The 16,422-nt window shown below is 45.5% G+C and overlaps 1 long non-coding RNA gene across 2 annotated transcripts in view; it reads left to right on the top strand.

Moving 5' to 3' along the window:
- Positions 1 to 380: 380 nt before the first annotated feature.
- Positions 381 to 16,422, top strand: part of LOC121098338 — a 52,847-nt gene continuing 36,805 nt past the window's right edge. For both annotated transcript variants that reach the window (XR_005831238.1, XR_005831239.1), the window contains exons 1-2: positions 381 to 482; positions 13,102 to 13,213. This is a non-coding gene — a long non-coding RNA (uncharacterized LOC121098338). The remainder of the gene's footprint in view (positions 483 to 13,101; positions 13,214 to 16,422) is intronic.

Here is a 16,422-nt window from a genome sequence, read left to right as displayed (position 1 = left end):
TTCCCCAGGAAGCTGTGAGATGGGGGGGTTGCTGGAAACCATTGCACCAGTTCCGTGAAACAAGCTCCAGTTGTGCCCAGCATTGGTGCTGGTTTAAACTTGGTTTACAGCGCTTCACCCAGCAAGGCTACGACCAAACCCCTCCAGGGAGAGCCATCCCTGCGGCAGCCGCATCACCACGGCGGGTACCCAATGCCACATGGGGGGCAGCTGTGAAATCCTTCAGATCTGCAGGCAAAGTGGTGTGTGCCAGCACTCCCTAACCTGCTTCAGGAAAAAAAAACCCAACAACAACAACAACAAAAAAAGCTGTGTGAGCTCGGGTCATCAATTTAATCAGTTTAAGCCACACCAGCTGATTCTGCCTGCAGCACTATAGGCAGAGTTACATAAACTGCCACACCGACAGACTAACAGGCTGCTACCTCCAAAAAAAATGCAGAAGCAATGAAGTTTTTCCAACTGGCTCAAAGGTTTATAGAGTGAGTACCTGTCTGACAGTATCTGCTGTTGTTTTAAGGTTTGTCTGATAGCAATTTACGTTGTGTTTGTAGGAATAAGCTGAAATGACATTAAATGAGTTTAAGTCTCTGCAGGATTTTCATAGCTGTGCATCGTTGTTCCAGTTTGACTAGACAGCAAAGATACCAGGCAACTAAACCACATTTGCATGTAATCCAAATCTTGATTTTTCTTTGTGAAGTGCTTTGAGATCTGCTGTAAGAGGCTGTAGGAACAGAAAGCATTTCTCAGATGTACAAACAATTTTTATTTTATTGGGAGTCATAACTGAATTTATTTATTTTGCAATGTTGCGTTACTCAGCAGTTGATAATGAAAAAGTAAAAGCAGGTAATAGAAACATAAATCCTCCAAAGAGGGTTACAATTCAGAAAGTCAGTAGCAGGAGTGGACCTGCATTGTCAAACGCTACGTTCAATATGTCTCTTTCTCTGTATGATGATGTGGAAATTTAAAAATTACTCATGCTTTGATCTAACCAAACCAATAATCTAGGCACCAGATGCATAGCCCACTGGTTACCCCATATGCTGCCAAAAAGATTTCTCCAATAATTAGCTAAAAATTGGGGTTTGGCATTTGTGTGCATAAAGGAGGCTTGGTTTAGCTTCCAATGTTTAATAAAGATCGGCTGTGGAGAATATTAGGTGTGGGTTCAAGGAAACTGATTTCAGAACATACTGCATTCCATAGTTTTGTAGTTACCGGGTAACACTTATTTTCTGGAATGAGCTCAACAAACTCATTTCCAGTTGTTTTTATTATTGCACTGGTACCTGGAGGCTTGAGGGACGGAGGCCTCGTTGTGCCAGGGAAACGGAGGCAGCGCTGTCACCAGCAGCCAAAGGCATTTCAGAACAGCAGCAGTGCCGTGCATCTACCTTTGCTGGGAGGTGATAAAAATTTGGAATTTCTGCTGACAACCCCTGCCTCCGCCCCAAAAAAACCCAAAACTAAACAAAAAAAAAAAACCAAACCCAAAAAGCAAACCAAACAACAACCCCCCCCAAAAAAAAAACAAACCCAAAACAAACAATCCCAAACGATCAAAATATTTTAAATTTATTTAAAATCAAATTTTTATGCCAAACAAGAAGAAACTTAGAAACTTTCTTTGCAAGTATTTTGGACCCACCACATTTGTAATTGCGCAGCTGCTGCCGGTGCAAGGCAGTAGGTGCTTGCAAACCCCACCCGCTGGCTTCAGAGGGTTTTGTTCGTAGTTTTCCATGCAATAAAGCTGAAGATAAAAGAAATCAATTTTCTGCAAATGAAGCTGCAAGTCTTATAATTTTAGGGATTAAGGTTTTCAACAATGAAAAGTCTGAGGCTGAGAGGAGTACTGTCCTTGGAAATACACAAGCAAGAAGGTAAGATTGTGTCAGGAAACCAGCTCTTCTCACCGCGTTACGGGGTTTATCTCAGTGTTTGTGTACTTGTACATGTGTGTGATGACACAGCTTCTAGCAGGAGGTGCAGGAGTTTTCCTGCCATTAGCAATTGGGAGGAGAACAGAGGAAACGGAAAGAAGCCAATTTCACTGAATTTCAAAAGCATTTGACCAGACAAAGCCTGGCAGTGGGTCTGTGGATTACCAAATATTCTCCTGTTTGATGATGGCACCTGAAATCAGTTGACTGCAACTTGGGGAAAAACATAGATGCTGATCCATCAGGATTTATACAGCTGCTTTCTTGCTGCTTTTTTTTTTTTTTTTTTTTTTTTAAGAAAGCAACTGTGTGTGTCTGATGTCCTGCTAGCCTTGCAGAATCGTTTCACTGTTGCTGTCTGCCCTTTTGAGGGAAAACAGAATCCCTGGGTGTTTCTGGACGTGCTCCATTCTCTCTAGGAACTGGCAGTTGGTCAGCTGAGCCAGCACGGGTCTTCCAGGGCGCACGTTTCCAGCTGGGACCAGGAGCTGCCGAGCTGTTGTGCCCTTTTTTTCACTTGCCAGAGGAACGTCAGGCTGCTAATGGGACCATCTTTAGTAAAAGCTCCGAACCCACTTCAGCCTGCCCTTAGATTCACAGCGATGTGGATGCTTTGCTTTGCTGTATCTACTCCAGATGCTTCGGTTAAAGATCAGAGAATGTCTAAAAGTTGCTGTAGCTCCTACAGCTGGGCTCGTTCTCTGGATAAACCCCATCCTGGTCCCATTACACACATAGCTGAATTACCCAGCTGTGGTTTGCCCCCGAGGAGCTCTCCCAGGGAGGCAGGCGTGCACAGGTTAAGTAGCAAGTCTCAGATAACGTGTGAGCAGTAATACCTTCTCGTTGCTCTGGGATTCTCAAAGCTTATAGTTCATGTTAGATGAGCCTCTCTAGCAAGGCTGGGTTTTGGTTTTTTTTCCCCACCTTCTGCTTATACCATGACTTTTACTTCCCATCGCAGATGAAATTGGGAAAAGCTGAAAATGCTAAGACACGTACCCAGGGTTTGCTGCAGATTTCACACAAATTCATTCTGAGCCACTGCGTGTTATCACCAAACCAATTGACTCCTCAGTAATTTAAGATCAGATTCAGGTGTTTTTACTTAGTCTCAATACTGTCTTACTCCCTTCTGATGAAACAAATACAATTCTATCACACCTGAATGGGAGAAGCAAGTCTTGTTTTTATTAAGTTATATCAAAGCAAGAAGCTATAGAGGATTTTACAGCTCAGGATTGGCTTCTAAGACACCTAGGTGTCTGGAAGACCGGGATTTCATTAACATTCTGTGTTTACTTCTCTGAAACTTCTTTTGAAAACCAAGGCTAAATACACTTGAATTAAGTTTGTATTGAAACATCATTTGTAAAGGACTAGAAATAGAAGTGATTGGAAGATATTTTAAGACTGTTTAAAAAATGTCCTAATAGGAAGTCTGACAGATCATAGAATGGATTGGAAAAACTCTGAGGGGTTGTTTTTTTTCTTTCCCCTCATAGAAGGAGTGTGCTTTGATAGGAACCTGGTGTTCCATGAAGCAAGGGTGATCCTATTGAGTGCCCACAGGAGAGCAGGAAGGTTCACCTCTCTGATCCCCATTAGCAGTCCCCATGAAGCCTAGTAGATGGGTGCACTACAGGTGAGAGCACAAAGCATGTAGAGATGCCTTCTTATCAGTGCCAATGAGAACAGAATGTTCTGGAACGTCAAAATTCTGCTCGATGTGCATTAAGCTTGCCCTCCTGGGTAAGCGTGCGCCTGTGCATCTGGAGTGTGCATCTAAAAACCTGCTAGTGATGCACCTGCAGATGTCAAGAAAATGGTCAAACCATGTCTGCAGCATCCTTTTTAATTCTTTATTGACTACTCACAAATGAGAGCCGACAGCTCAATTTGCGTAAGATAAACTGTTACATAAATGCTGACAGTCAGTGCTGGGAGTGTTTGATAAAGGCAGCGGCAGGGGAGGCACGAGCGGGCTGCTCAGCCGGAGATGCTCACACACGGTGCAGCACTGTCCTCTTCCAGGTGGCACCATGGAAGGCTACTGATGGCTCTAATTTTCTTCCAGTGGGTAACACCAGGAATATTGCCTCCTGTAAGGGACGTGCTTGAAGGTTCCTCAGCGGAACCATGTTTGTTCCTCTGTGCTGTGCTCTGCAGCACTGCTGCTGTGGATTGCTCAGCATTCAGAAGGGAAACCTGCTCTGTTTGTTGTCTTGCCAAGCCTAATTAAAACTGAGGTTAGCAGGTCACCTGCAGGCAGCCTGCCCCCTCCTCCTTCCCGCAGCCAGCAAGCAGGTCAGTGCCTGCCCTTGCAAGCTGGAGGACCAACCTAGCCATTGCATAGACAAGCCATAAGCCACAAAGATGCCAAGAACAGACTTTAAATTTTTTAAAAACATTTTTCCCCTCCTTTTTCTTTGAGGGCTTCTTTGTTGATTGGTGTTTCTCCGAGTAATATTTTTTTGGTGGTTGTAACTTATTTATATTTTATTTTACGTCTGCTCCCCAGTAGCTAACCCTTCCCCTGACAGGGAGCAAACCCATAGGAGAGATTGTCCGTCTGCCTCAACTGATCCTGCCTCACCTTTATTGTCACACCCTCTGTTTTTGTTCTGAACTGTCGCTAATTATATTTTCATAAAACTTAATTGGTCCAATGAGTTAAGGGAAAGTCAGCAAATGCCCGTGGGAAAGCAAGTGCTAAATGTGTGGCTCTTTGGAGAGCTGCTGGTACAAAGCACAGTGAAGTCCCTGATGTAATTTACATCAAGATATTGCAGCTGCATTGTCCATGCTACCCCAGGCCTGTGCTCACGTCTTCCCTGGAGTTTCTCTCTTCTTGCCCTGTATTTCTCCATCTCCCTGTGCTGATTCTGCATGATTGTCTCCGCTCTCAGTGTGTACTGGATATTTCTCTGTTCTTCCCTTTTCTTTCTGTCTCTCTTTAATATAAAATAATAAAGATCTTCTCGCTCCAGGGCTGTGTCTCAGGGCTTGTACCACACCCTTTGTGCCAGCAACCAGTTTTCCCTGGGTTGTCTTTGTTTTTTGGGTTGTGGGGGGTTTTTTGTTGTTTTTTTTGTGTTTGTTTTTTTTTTTTTTTTTTCCCTGAAGTTGCACCAGGGGAGGTTTAGATTGGATATTAGGAAAAAATTCTTCACTGACAGGGTTATCAAGCATTGGACCAGGCTGCCCAGGGAGGTGGTTGAGTCACCATCCTTCGGGGGATTTAAAAGACCTGTGGATGTGGCACCTGGGGACATGGGATAGTGGTGGGCTTGGCAGCGCTGGGTTAACTGTTGGGCTCGTCATCTTAAAGGTCTCTTCCAACCTAAATGATTCTATGATGTTCCACCTGGGAGAAGGCTTTCTTCGAACAGTGGAAAGACAACTAGCCCTCTTCAGGTCTGGAGGTGGGAAGGGCTTGCAGAGGGTTGATTTTTTTTTTTTTGTATGTTTTGGGAGTTTATTATTATTTTTTTTTTAACCTCCATGGCAAGTAAAGTACTGCTAGAGTAGAAATAACACAGCTTTCCAGACCTTTTGGCAACAGCAGCTATGTGGAGGGAAAAGCATCCTTCAAGTGTCTGAAGGAGTGGGATTATGATTGAGATGCACATACAGCAGGGTTTTATTTTTAAGCCATTTATACTGAACATTAAAAAAATTATTTTAAAACAGAGCTTTTAGTGGTGGGAAATGTGCTGTTAAAGGGAACCATGAAGGAGTGGTGGATGGGGAAAGAAAAAAAAAAAAGCACAAGAGAGGAGAATACCACAAAATGTGTGTAACTTTCATTAGCATTAAAAGCTATATGTAAGGCAATGATTACTTTAAGCTATTTTGAGAAAAGTCTAACAACCTTTTGATTTCCAAGTGTCTCCATGGCAAATATTGTGTGGCTGGCAGAAAGCAGTAAGGATGCTTCCTCCTTCACCCCCCCACTCCCTTTAAAAAAAAATAAAATAAAAGGGAGATACAGAAAGTTCATTAGTGACGTCAGCAGGAATTGAGGACTGTCACCTCAGCTTAGCTATTAATTCATTTTTTTGGGGTGTCCCTGGAGACTTCCCTGTGACCAAGGATACCTCTGTGGAAACTGTGGCTAATCAGTCTGCTTCTGAGCACTTCGGTTATGAGGTTTAATCAGTCCATCGGAACATTTCTTACCGATGTTCTGTGAAACTTCTCATCTTTAACTCTTTTAAGGCTGTAGTTAATTTTCATTAACGATGATGGAAATGAAGCAGGGTTGGATAGAAAACTAGTCTCGTGTCCTGTGGATAACCTACAGCTCAGGCAGAGGTAGGAGCTTGGAAACTCCAAGAATTTAAGGCCAAAATAACAATGTCAGGGCTATCAGTTTCTCAGTATCCCAGATTTTTTTTGTCATTAAACCTATGCCTCAACAGTGTACTCTACTAAAACAAAAAAACCCTCAAACACCTCCCCCTGCCCCCCCCCCCAAAAAAAAAAAAAAAAAAAGCTACATTGCAATGTCCCATTAACTTCTGCCAGTGAAAAGCTCCAGTTCATCAGGAAACTCCCCAAATAGTAAGTTTTTATTTGCAGATGGAATGAGCATTATTTTAACACTTCAGAGCTGCCATGGAAAGGGGAAAAGGGGAATTCTGGCTTCCATCCGCCTGTATTCGTATATATGTCTCAACGATTTCATGGCTGCTGCATTAAAGGGGCTATAAAAGTGTAAATCCTGACTGCACGTTTCTAATCCACATGTCGAAGAATAACGCCACATCAAATCAAGTGCTTAATTAAACTCTGACTGGGTTAATGCCCCAAAGGCAGCACCTACTTGTGCATATTTATGCTGCCACAAGGCGAGTTAAGTACAGACCTAGAGGGAAAGTACGGTATGTTCAAAGTGTCACGAAGCACCAGGTAATCCGTGTTCACAAAAAGATAAGGATCAATGGAAAAGTTAAGGTGGATCATCCGCAGCCATTCTAGGCTGGGGTTGCCATGGTGACTTGAACCCAAAGCTCCTGGATGTATTTAATTTCTATTATAAAGACTCTGAGTCGAGCAGAGCAATTATGATTGATTTATGGCCCCTGGAACAGCAGAACTTCCCAAAGCCATGCTGCCTTTACGAGCGGGGTAACTGTGAGTGCCCCAATTCCACCCCCCACCCCGTGTATTTGATCTGCTTTTTCTTAGCTTGAAATGGTCTCTGGTCCACTGGGGGGGGGTGGGGGTGTTGTTGCTGTTCCTACCACCGCGGAGTAATGCCAGGACTGGCTGGCCTTGAGCCCCCAGCAGCGGTTGCAGGGAGGATGCAGAGGGATGCGTCTGCTCCGCTACCCAGCACCAGAGAGGACCCAGCACCAGAGAGGACCCAGCACTGGGGCTGGTCAGGGGTAAGGGGGACACCTGCGTCACAAGGGAGAGGGAAAGCAGGAGAGGCAGGGAAGGAACTCGCAGAAGTGGCAGCTGCATCTTAAACTTATGCAATTCCTGCGACAGCTGCAGGATGAATCTGCTGCCAAGGAGGGCTGTCGCTACCGAGAGCGCGCGCAGCAGCTAAGGCACTCTGGGCTTCGATACGTGCTCTGCTGGCCGCGCTTTCTTTGCCCAGATGATTTTCCCTCACTGTCCAGTGTTGCCCAGGGCTGTCAGCTTGGGTTGTAGAGATGCTTCCAAGCAGCCAGCTCCGCGCAGCAGGGCAGCCTCTTGTGGAGGTGCTGGCCCCAGAGCAGCTGCACTGGTGCTGCTTCTCTCTGGAGTGAATTGGGGTGGGCGCTGGCACGGGTCGTGGTTGCAGAGCTGGCTCCCTTGCAGGCAGCTCACTCCTCTCTGTACTGCTCTGACCGTACAGGGGAGTGACACAGAAAGGGAAAAATGGCAAGCTGCGTGTGCTCCAGCTCCCTTCTGGCTTCAGAAAGGCTTGCAATTCCAATGCACCTCCCATACTGGCCGCTCAGACGAGCTTCACTTTCCATGACAAGGGAATGCATCTCCTTTGGCTTTGCCGCCTTTTTGTGCTATAGGAGGGATTAGAAAAGAAAGACGTGCTGGTCCTGCAGGCTGTGAGGTGTTTATCATCTCTGCACAGCCCACTGCCTTCGGCCACCTCTGTAGCACGGGCATCCCTCTGAGCTCATCGATACGCCCCAACCAAGGTGACACCTCCAGGAAGTCTCCCATGCTGGTTTCTTGGTCACAACCAGCATGGCTTTTCACTGCCCACTAATTTTCTTAATCAATAACTATAATCTATGCACAACTCAGTTTTATCCAGCTCTCAGAGCCCGTAGACTTCTGTACCAGCTTTAGCATCTTTATCCCAGCGGGACGTCTTGTCTTGTTGCTTGGCAGCACTTTCATCTCCCCTGCAGATAGCTAGCGTGTTGGTTTGCTTAGGAGGGAAACAGGTTTTGCATTGATGAGATGGTGCAGAGAAGATGAAGCCAGACTCTTTTTGGTGAAGGGACAAGAGAAAATGGATAAAAATTGAAACACAGGAAATTCTGACTGAGTAGTAAAAAACAACTTTTTTTTTTTTTTTCTGAGGGTTGTTGGTGACCTGCAGAGGTCATGGAGTTCCATCCCTGGAGGGGTTAAAAACCTGGCTGGACACAGCTCTGGGCAACCTGCTCTAGGTGCCCCTGCCCAGTTTGGACTAGATAATCTCCAAAGGCCCCTGCCAGCCTCACCTGTTCTGTGATTCTGTGCCAAGGTAAGCCATCTATTCCAGAGGGAAGGAATGCAGAGGGTAGATACTCACCAGACACAAATCACTGACCTCAGGGGAGTGATGGTGCTGCTCGCTCCTTGGCAAGCTGAGCAGAGCCACAAGGGCAGCAACGTGAGCCCATTCCATTGCAGGAAAAAAAGCTAAAAACTTGCACCATACTACAAAGCAATCAAAAATATTTATATTGCCTATTGTAATCCTTTTGTTCTTCTCTGTATTATACAGTATAATGAAGCAGACCGAGGATATAATATCCTTATTGTGTGTTAGGCTGTCGAAGAATGACAGTACTGTTAACCCCAGGATGTTTAGTGAATTTACAGTTTAGTATTTTAAAGAATGAAATCATCATCCCCCTGTTGCTTAAATTCTGCTGAAGGGCTGAGCTATATCAGCCACCAAGAGGCTTCCTAGTGATCCCAGCCCAGGCTGCAGGAACTTATTCCCCTTGTTCATCCTGATGCTTGAAGCCCACCCTGCCTTCATCTTTCAGGAAAACATGGACAGCCTCTGCAGAGCCAACTAATCTGCAAGAAAAATGTTTGTTTTCATATTAAGAACAAATTCTCTAGAATTCTTAACTGACAACTTCAAAAGTTCTTTTAGTAGTGGTCCTTCACCATGGAAGCTGGTTGTTCAGGATGAAGCCATAGCAGGCTGTTTATACATGAATGTATTTCCCAGCTCTACAAACCCTCGCTGCCTATGGACAAGAGGAGGGAGTTTGCTTTGCTGAAGCACCATCACGTTTGCGTGATGTCAGCTTAGTACTATCACAGCCTTGCTGTTGGGCTCACAATTTCTTTGGAATTTCCATTTAAGAAGGAGATAACGCTCCTGCTCTGACCTGAGAGCTCATGTCTGTCCTTGGGAGTCAACTATCTACTAGAAAATATTCTCAGGAGGGTTTTTTCCAACTGTTTTGTTTATAAGGGCACAAAGGAAAGAGGTTAACAATGCTGAAAAGCCATGATTCAAGTGCTGTGTCTTTAAACTAGCCCATCATTTTGGAAAGTAGCTGGCAGTCTAGACTAACAGATCTTGCATAAATTAAGGAGGCGTTTTAGTTCACTGGTTTCTATCCTCATGTCTTAGGCAAGGTTATAATCATTTGGGAGGTAACCCTGTCTGGTTGTACATGGTTAATATCTGTCATGCCTAGCTGTTTAAATCATATAAGAAAAAATAAACCTCCAACTGGAAAAAAAATACACCCCCCCCCAAAAAAAAAAACCCAACAAAACAAGACTAAACAAAATAAAAACCAAAACAAAACCAAACTCCCCCCAAACCCCGAAGTCTTTCCCACTCAGGCAGGACTGTTGGGACTTTGCTTGTGAGTTTGCAGCATGGCTTGAATAGGAGATGTGAGCACAGTCCCGGTTTGATATGTTAGAGGAGGAGCTCTCCTGGGAATGCAACCGAGGCTCTGTGGCTGTAGGTTAGGGCATCGCCTGCACGGCTGGAAGGACCTGTAGCTGCAGTAACAGTCAGATGAGGATGATTTACCTGCATGAAATCATGGTGACGTCCTTATTGCTGGGATAGGTTGGTTGGTGTCGTGAATGAGGCACTGCTACACCATCATCTCCTCCCCTCCAAGCCCTTGAGAGCCTCATCACCCAGGTGAGACTACCCAGATGGAGGGGGGGTGGGCTGCTTCCACTACGGAGCACACCGCTGTGTTTAGGATATGACTTCTGGTTTTAAGCCTAATGCCAATTGAAGTGTTGCCTTCATAGGGTCGTCTTTTTTCCTTGGAGTGCATTGCTCATGGGTGACTTTTGACAGCCTACAGAGAGCTACTGATGGTGCCATGAATGGCAGGAGATCCTCGTGCTGTGGAGCAGGATTTCTTCCAGCCAGAGCCTCGTGGCAGCAAAGGCTGCTGCCATTCTCCCTCCAAAGCCACGAGGCAACCGGGGTATGGACAAAACACATCAGGAACGGTAAAATTCCAGGTACCTCAGGCTTCTGCTTTGCTGAGCTAACAGCGAGCGCTGCTAGTTTGAAGGGAGCATTGACTTGTGACTAAGTATGAGGTTTGAGCAGCCCACGCTTAGAGTCCAGGTTCCTGGAGTTCCCCGTGTGATTATACCACGTTTCAACTCTTCTCCATAAAAAAGTGGGGGGAAAAAAAAAAAAAAAAAAAAAAAAAGAGACACACAGAAGGGAAGTTGTTTCTAGCTTCCAGGACTAGGAAGAGAATCCCAGATGATGTAGGACACATTTCATCTGCATTACAGCTGCTCTTTTTTCCTATTTAGAGGTCAAGAAAATACATTTTTGAATCCAGAAGCTGAGACAGTTGCCAAGGGAAACTCAATATTCTGGAGGGAAAATTGTTATTACATTTGCAAAACTTGAAGTTTCTGTAGCTACTAAATGTAAAACAAATGTGACATAAGGAGGAGGAAAGAGTGGGTGGGAAAACGAGGAGATGAAGTAGAAAGTCAAATCAGGGTTTAGCACGAAGTCCTGAAGTCAGCTCTATCCTTTCACAGCGCAGAATTTACAGTGCTGAGCTCCACAGAACACACTGGGGGAGCTCTGTGCTGGACTCCCAGGGCATAGGCTGCCTGCTGGTCCGGTTCTGTGCGGCGCAGATGTGCTGGGCCCCAGCAAGGAATAACGAGAAGCCGTGATAAAATAATATTGGGTGTCACAGGCTGAGACAAGGGGCTATTTCAGGTCAAAGTTCTCAAACTGTTCTGAGTTTCTAAATATACCACGTGCATTCAACACGCTGTTTAGCAGGCAGACGTGAGCTCATGCTGCTCGTGTTCCAGATTACGAGCCTGCCCCAATGCACAAATTAAGCAGCTACATTCAGAGGTGCTGAGTTCACCCCAGTATTCCTCGGATGCACTTCTTGTTCTGCAAGCCATCTCAGGAAATGCTGCCACTGCTATTTATAGAATTATCATTAGGTTTTTGATTTCCGAATGGAAGAAAATGGATTTTATATTTTTTTTTCAAGCAGCCGAGAGGATTAAGTCTTCCATGATGAGAAACAGGTAGCGTTCCTGTGCAGCCATACATGCGGTCCGCCCACATGCACAGTGTGCAGGCGCTGAGCAGCTCTGGACAGGCCTTGAAGAGACAAGAAGTGGGAAGTACGTATAAAGCTGCAACAGGACAGACTCTAATTTGCTCCTCTTACGGCACGTGCCAACAACAAGGGCAGGACGATGCCTTACGCAGTGGCCACCCACAAGCTGTAGCAGCTCCAGAGGGATAAGCCTGCCCCATGGCTTTTCTGCAGCAGCCCTTGCCTGGGGCACAGCGCGCTCCTGCATCGCTCCTTTTGCTTTTCCCAGTAAAGTCTGCGCTCTCACGGTAGGTTTAAGAGTCAGCAGCCCAGGTGAGACTGCACGGGATGAAAGCACGAGCAGGGAAGCGGTCCCCTCTGCCCCCCGGGACTCACGTCGCAGCGCCTGGCAGCTGGGGCAGCCTCTACCTAAGGGCAACACGCTGCATGCACTACAGTATTTTCCATTCTATCACAGGTCCCTCCATTGATTTTTTTTTTTTTTTTTTCGCTGCCACAAATGCTCTGCTTTGGGTTTGTCGTTCGCTGCAAATGGATTGGGTTTGAAAACCAGCAGGGAGGCTGGGTAGATGGTGCGGGACCGCTCTGACTCGCTCGCGGTCACACGTGCCCTTTGTGATCTGCCTGCTTTAGCCTGTCTTGGGCTGGTTACCATCACCTCCCTGGCAAGGGTGACTGTCCCCATGGTCTCAGCTCTCTGACAGAGGCTTGTTACTGAAGAGAACTGATAAAGTGTTTTGGGAAGGGCTGATGTGTAGTTAGTGCTGGCAGGTGATGGGGGGCTCGCTCCTGCTCTAGTCTGGGTGGTGCAACAGGGATCATAGGACCCGCTGCTGCGTCCTCAGATGGTCCTTGTTCTGACATGGGCTGGGTGAAAAGGCTGAGACTTATTTACGTTTTTATTTTTTTCCATTTTACTGCATACTCTAACAAAAGCTTCTGTCTTTGAAATGGACACGTTTTAGAAATACATGTTAATTCTGACACTTCACATACCCACAACAGAGGCAAAATGCCTCCGTGTCAAAATATCCTGTTGCAACGTTTTCAGAGTAGTTCTGGGAGTTCATTTCAGAAGGTTGTTTCAAAATGAAACTCATGTTTTCAACATCAAAATAATTTGAGATATTTGACAGTCTGAACTCTGTTACCATAGGTTTTTTGAAAACTCTTCCATTTCTTTTATGGAATGCATAAATATATGGAAGTTTTAATTTCTGCTATTTCCTAGGAAATGGAAAATCAGCTGCCCCCACCCCCTTCCTCCTGATCTGGAGGTAACCACATAAAAAAACATTTCTTGTTTAAAACTTGTTAGCTATCCTCTACTACTAAAGATGTTTTCTTCCTCATGTCTCACACCGCAGACTCTACCATCTATGTGAACAAATTAATCTCTGGAGCTTCCAAGATGCAAAGAAATATTTGACAGCTGGGAACCAAAGAGATTAAGGAAGAGATTTTGCTTCCTAAAACTAGGTAAGTGTATGATGTTGTTTATAAGAATGCCAAGGTCAAAAGGATTGCATCTTAGGGATCAAAATACCTCTGAAATCTACCTGTGACTTGCACAAAAATCTATAGCACGGCTAAAAGCTGGAACCAGATCTTTCTAAGTGCACAGTTTTAACCAGCCAAACATTAATCTCCCTTTGTTTATATGCATCAATAACCTCCAGGCTACAGATAAAAATAAGAAGATGCTTCTGTCTAATCAGAGGCACTAAGAGAAATCACACCAGTGTGATGGGGGACAGAAATGCCACAGCCACCGGCTTCCCTGGTTCGCTCTTACAACAGCAGCAGGCGGGTTGAGAGGTCCCTTTCATCCCTAGAAGGGGGCAGCTGTGAAGCTCGTGGTGAGGATCAAGGGCCCGTGTTCACCTCTCGTTATAATTGATATTCAGGGAGAGGCGGGAGCTCTGCACACGCAGGGAGCGTGCTCCTTGCAGGGCAGGCACAGGGCTGCTGCTCCGCATCCACGCGTCTTGCACTTCTCTAAGCACAGCTCTGCATCCCCTCCCCACAACCTAACCACATACATACTGGTTTGCCTTCAAAACAAGGTACTAAAAACAATCCCCAGAGGTGAAATAGTGTCTGCTCATTGCAGCTGCATAAAATATTTCACCCCTACAATTGCACAGGTGAGTTAATTTTGAGCATGCCAGCCACCAACTGAAGAAGGAGACCAAAGAACAAAACACAGGACATCTGGTTTAGTTTTCACAGGTCTTCAGATACCCAGTTACTTGGCACAAATTGTCAAAGGCATTTTATGACACAGATAAATATTTGCAATATAAAATCACAGCTGGAATCCTTAACTTCCTTTGTCACCAAAGCTGAAACAATTCAATGTTTAGTAAAATCTACTCAAGTCCAGCCACCTTTTTGAGGTTAGCACCCTGGATTTTCTGGATGGTCCACGTCAGGTCATGCTAAACTGACAGCTCTGAAGCATGGAGATATGGATTTGTTGCAAGAACAGACACATTGGGACAAGCTGTGTCCATCCTGCCCCTGCCTCTGAGCATCAACCCGTTTGCACGAGGCCAACTTTGTGATGAGTGAGAGTTGCTGGCCAGAGCTAAGCCCTGACCACCTGGGTGCAGATGCACAAGGCAAAGTCTAGTGGGATGTGACACCTCTATGGAAGGGGCATTAAAAGGTTTCTGGAGAAGGAGACTGTAAAACAATTTTTAAAAATCCCATAAAGTTTCCCTGTTTTTGATACAACAGCAAGTTCAAAAAACAATTGACCGGTTGTAAATCCAAAGATATTAACGTATGGTTTTAAGTAAGAAATACAGGATAGATAATGCTGCCCCATAAACACTTCATTTGGGCACAGAGAGACTATTAATTTTCACGATTCTTCATACCACAAGACAGAAAAGTAATCGTTCAAGTCATGTATGATGAAATCTAATGTTGTGGTATAATTTCTTCCCATCGATTGGGTCCTAGCCGATCCGGGATGATTTATAGGAATAACTAGGAACAGGAACTTGCTGCAGTATTGCAAGGGCCAGTTAAGTTTATGTGCTGTACTGATGTTCCGAGTTAATAGATTTTAAATTATAGCCTGTGTAGTGCTCCTACCAATGCAAGCTTCCCTGGAGGGTTGGGATGGAAGAGGTGGGTGGTGGAGCAGCAGTTAGTAGAGCCGGCCGTTGTCTCACCAGTTGCTTTGGGATAGCTTGGATCTGACCAGTTGCCTGCAGGAAAACAGAACCATTGAAACAGCTTCTGGTCATACAAACCAGGACCGCGACTCAAGGGTGTAAATCAGCACTGTGTAGTTAGAAATCGATAGTTACACTGATCTATGCTGGTGGGGGTCTGGATCAGGAATTTTAAGGCAGAGAGGTTAATGTTCCCTTCCTTTAATATAGAGAAGAAATACAGGATCAGTGCTCTGGTGCCCAGAGCCAGCTGAGCAATCCTCAGGGAAACCAAGCTGCTGTGAGCAGAGCCGAAAGACAGCACAGAAATTCAATTCCAGCCACTCTGGCCCCGTCACTCACCCCGTTATCACGCTCCGTGCCCCAGTGGAGACCGTTCTAGAGTCAAACAGGGTCTTGCTCCCGCTTTCTGCTTTTGGTTTGGTGATGTTCAGGCGTGGAGGGCCGCGAGCATCTATAGAGAGGCAGAGGCTCCTGCAGGGAACCCAGAGAGAAGGGAATGACCCCTGGTTCCATTCTTGAGCACCAACAGGCTGGAGTTAGTCTAAAACTGATGCAGCCAGAACAGTGCAGCCTGCAATGGTGCATTTGGATTTCCATGGGGATCTCCTCCCCCAGACACACGGAACCCAGGGGGTGACACCCCAGGACCACCAGACATTACAACAAGGCAGAATTAGGGCTGATGTTCAATTCTGCTATAGCCCCGGCAGCAAGATTGCTCTGTGATTCATTGTGCAGAAGTCTTCAACGTGGTGCAACCAAAATTAAATAGCAGCTCATATATTTTATACATGTTTTTGTTGGGTTTTAGCCACACTGAATGCATTAATTCCTTCTATGCAGCAGAAGCAAGAAGCCGCTTGTTTGTTTGAGGATTAGGTGTGGAAGTTCTGTTTTGCCAAATGCTTTGTTGAATTTTGAAAAGAAACAAGCAATTAAATCACAGCAAAAGGGAATTGTAGCAAATGAACGTGTGCTCTGAATAGAAAGCAACAAGGCTTTGCTTCATGCACCAGAGCCAAGAACTACGTTATTTCAGAAGTTCCAGTGACTCTGCCTACCGTAGCTCTTGCATTCCTGTGTTAGAGGAGTTTTTTCTTCTTCACTTAGGCATTGAGCCGAGTTTGCTCTAGACTCACAAGAAAGGGATTTTCTCTGGTTGTGTCTTTTGCCTTCACCAACAAGAGAGGGGAAATTCAACTAACCACCTTCCCAAGGGAGGGCTGGCACCTGTACATGCCTCGATCCAGATCAGTCACAGGTTTGTATTGCTGTCAAATTATGAGATCAGCCTAGAGCTCAGCCTAACCGTATTCTCTTAAATCGGTCAGGACCAACAGACGTACTACAAGTCATTAAGAGTATCAATGGAGAAATGCCAAAGGTGTCAGTGTCACAAGCAGTGCTGTACACTGCAGTAAATGATGGCATGAGATGCAGAGCATAGGCAAGACAGGCTGCTTGGAGCTAGCTGGCTTCTGCCCCTTGTGCGTTCAC

This window comes from Falco naumanni, chromosome 16 (assembly GCF_017639655.2).
Source record: "Falco naumanni isolate bFalNau1 chromosome 16, bFalNau1.pat, whole genome shotgun sequence".
In the NCBI taxonomy this organism is placed as follows: domain Eukaryota; kingdom Metazoa; phylum Chordata; class Aves; order Falconiformes; family Falconidae; genus Falco; species Falco naumanni.
Note: the sequence above shows the minus strand (reverse complement) of the source record. Positions and strands in the feature narration are given on the sequence as shown.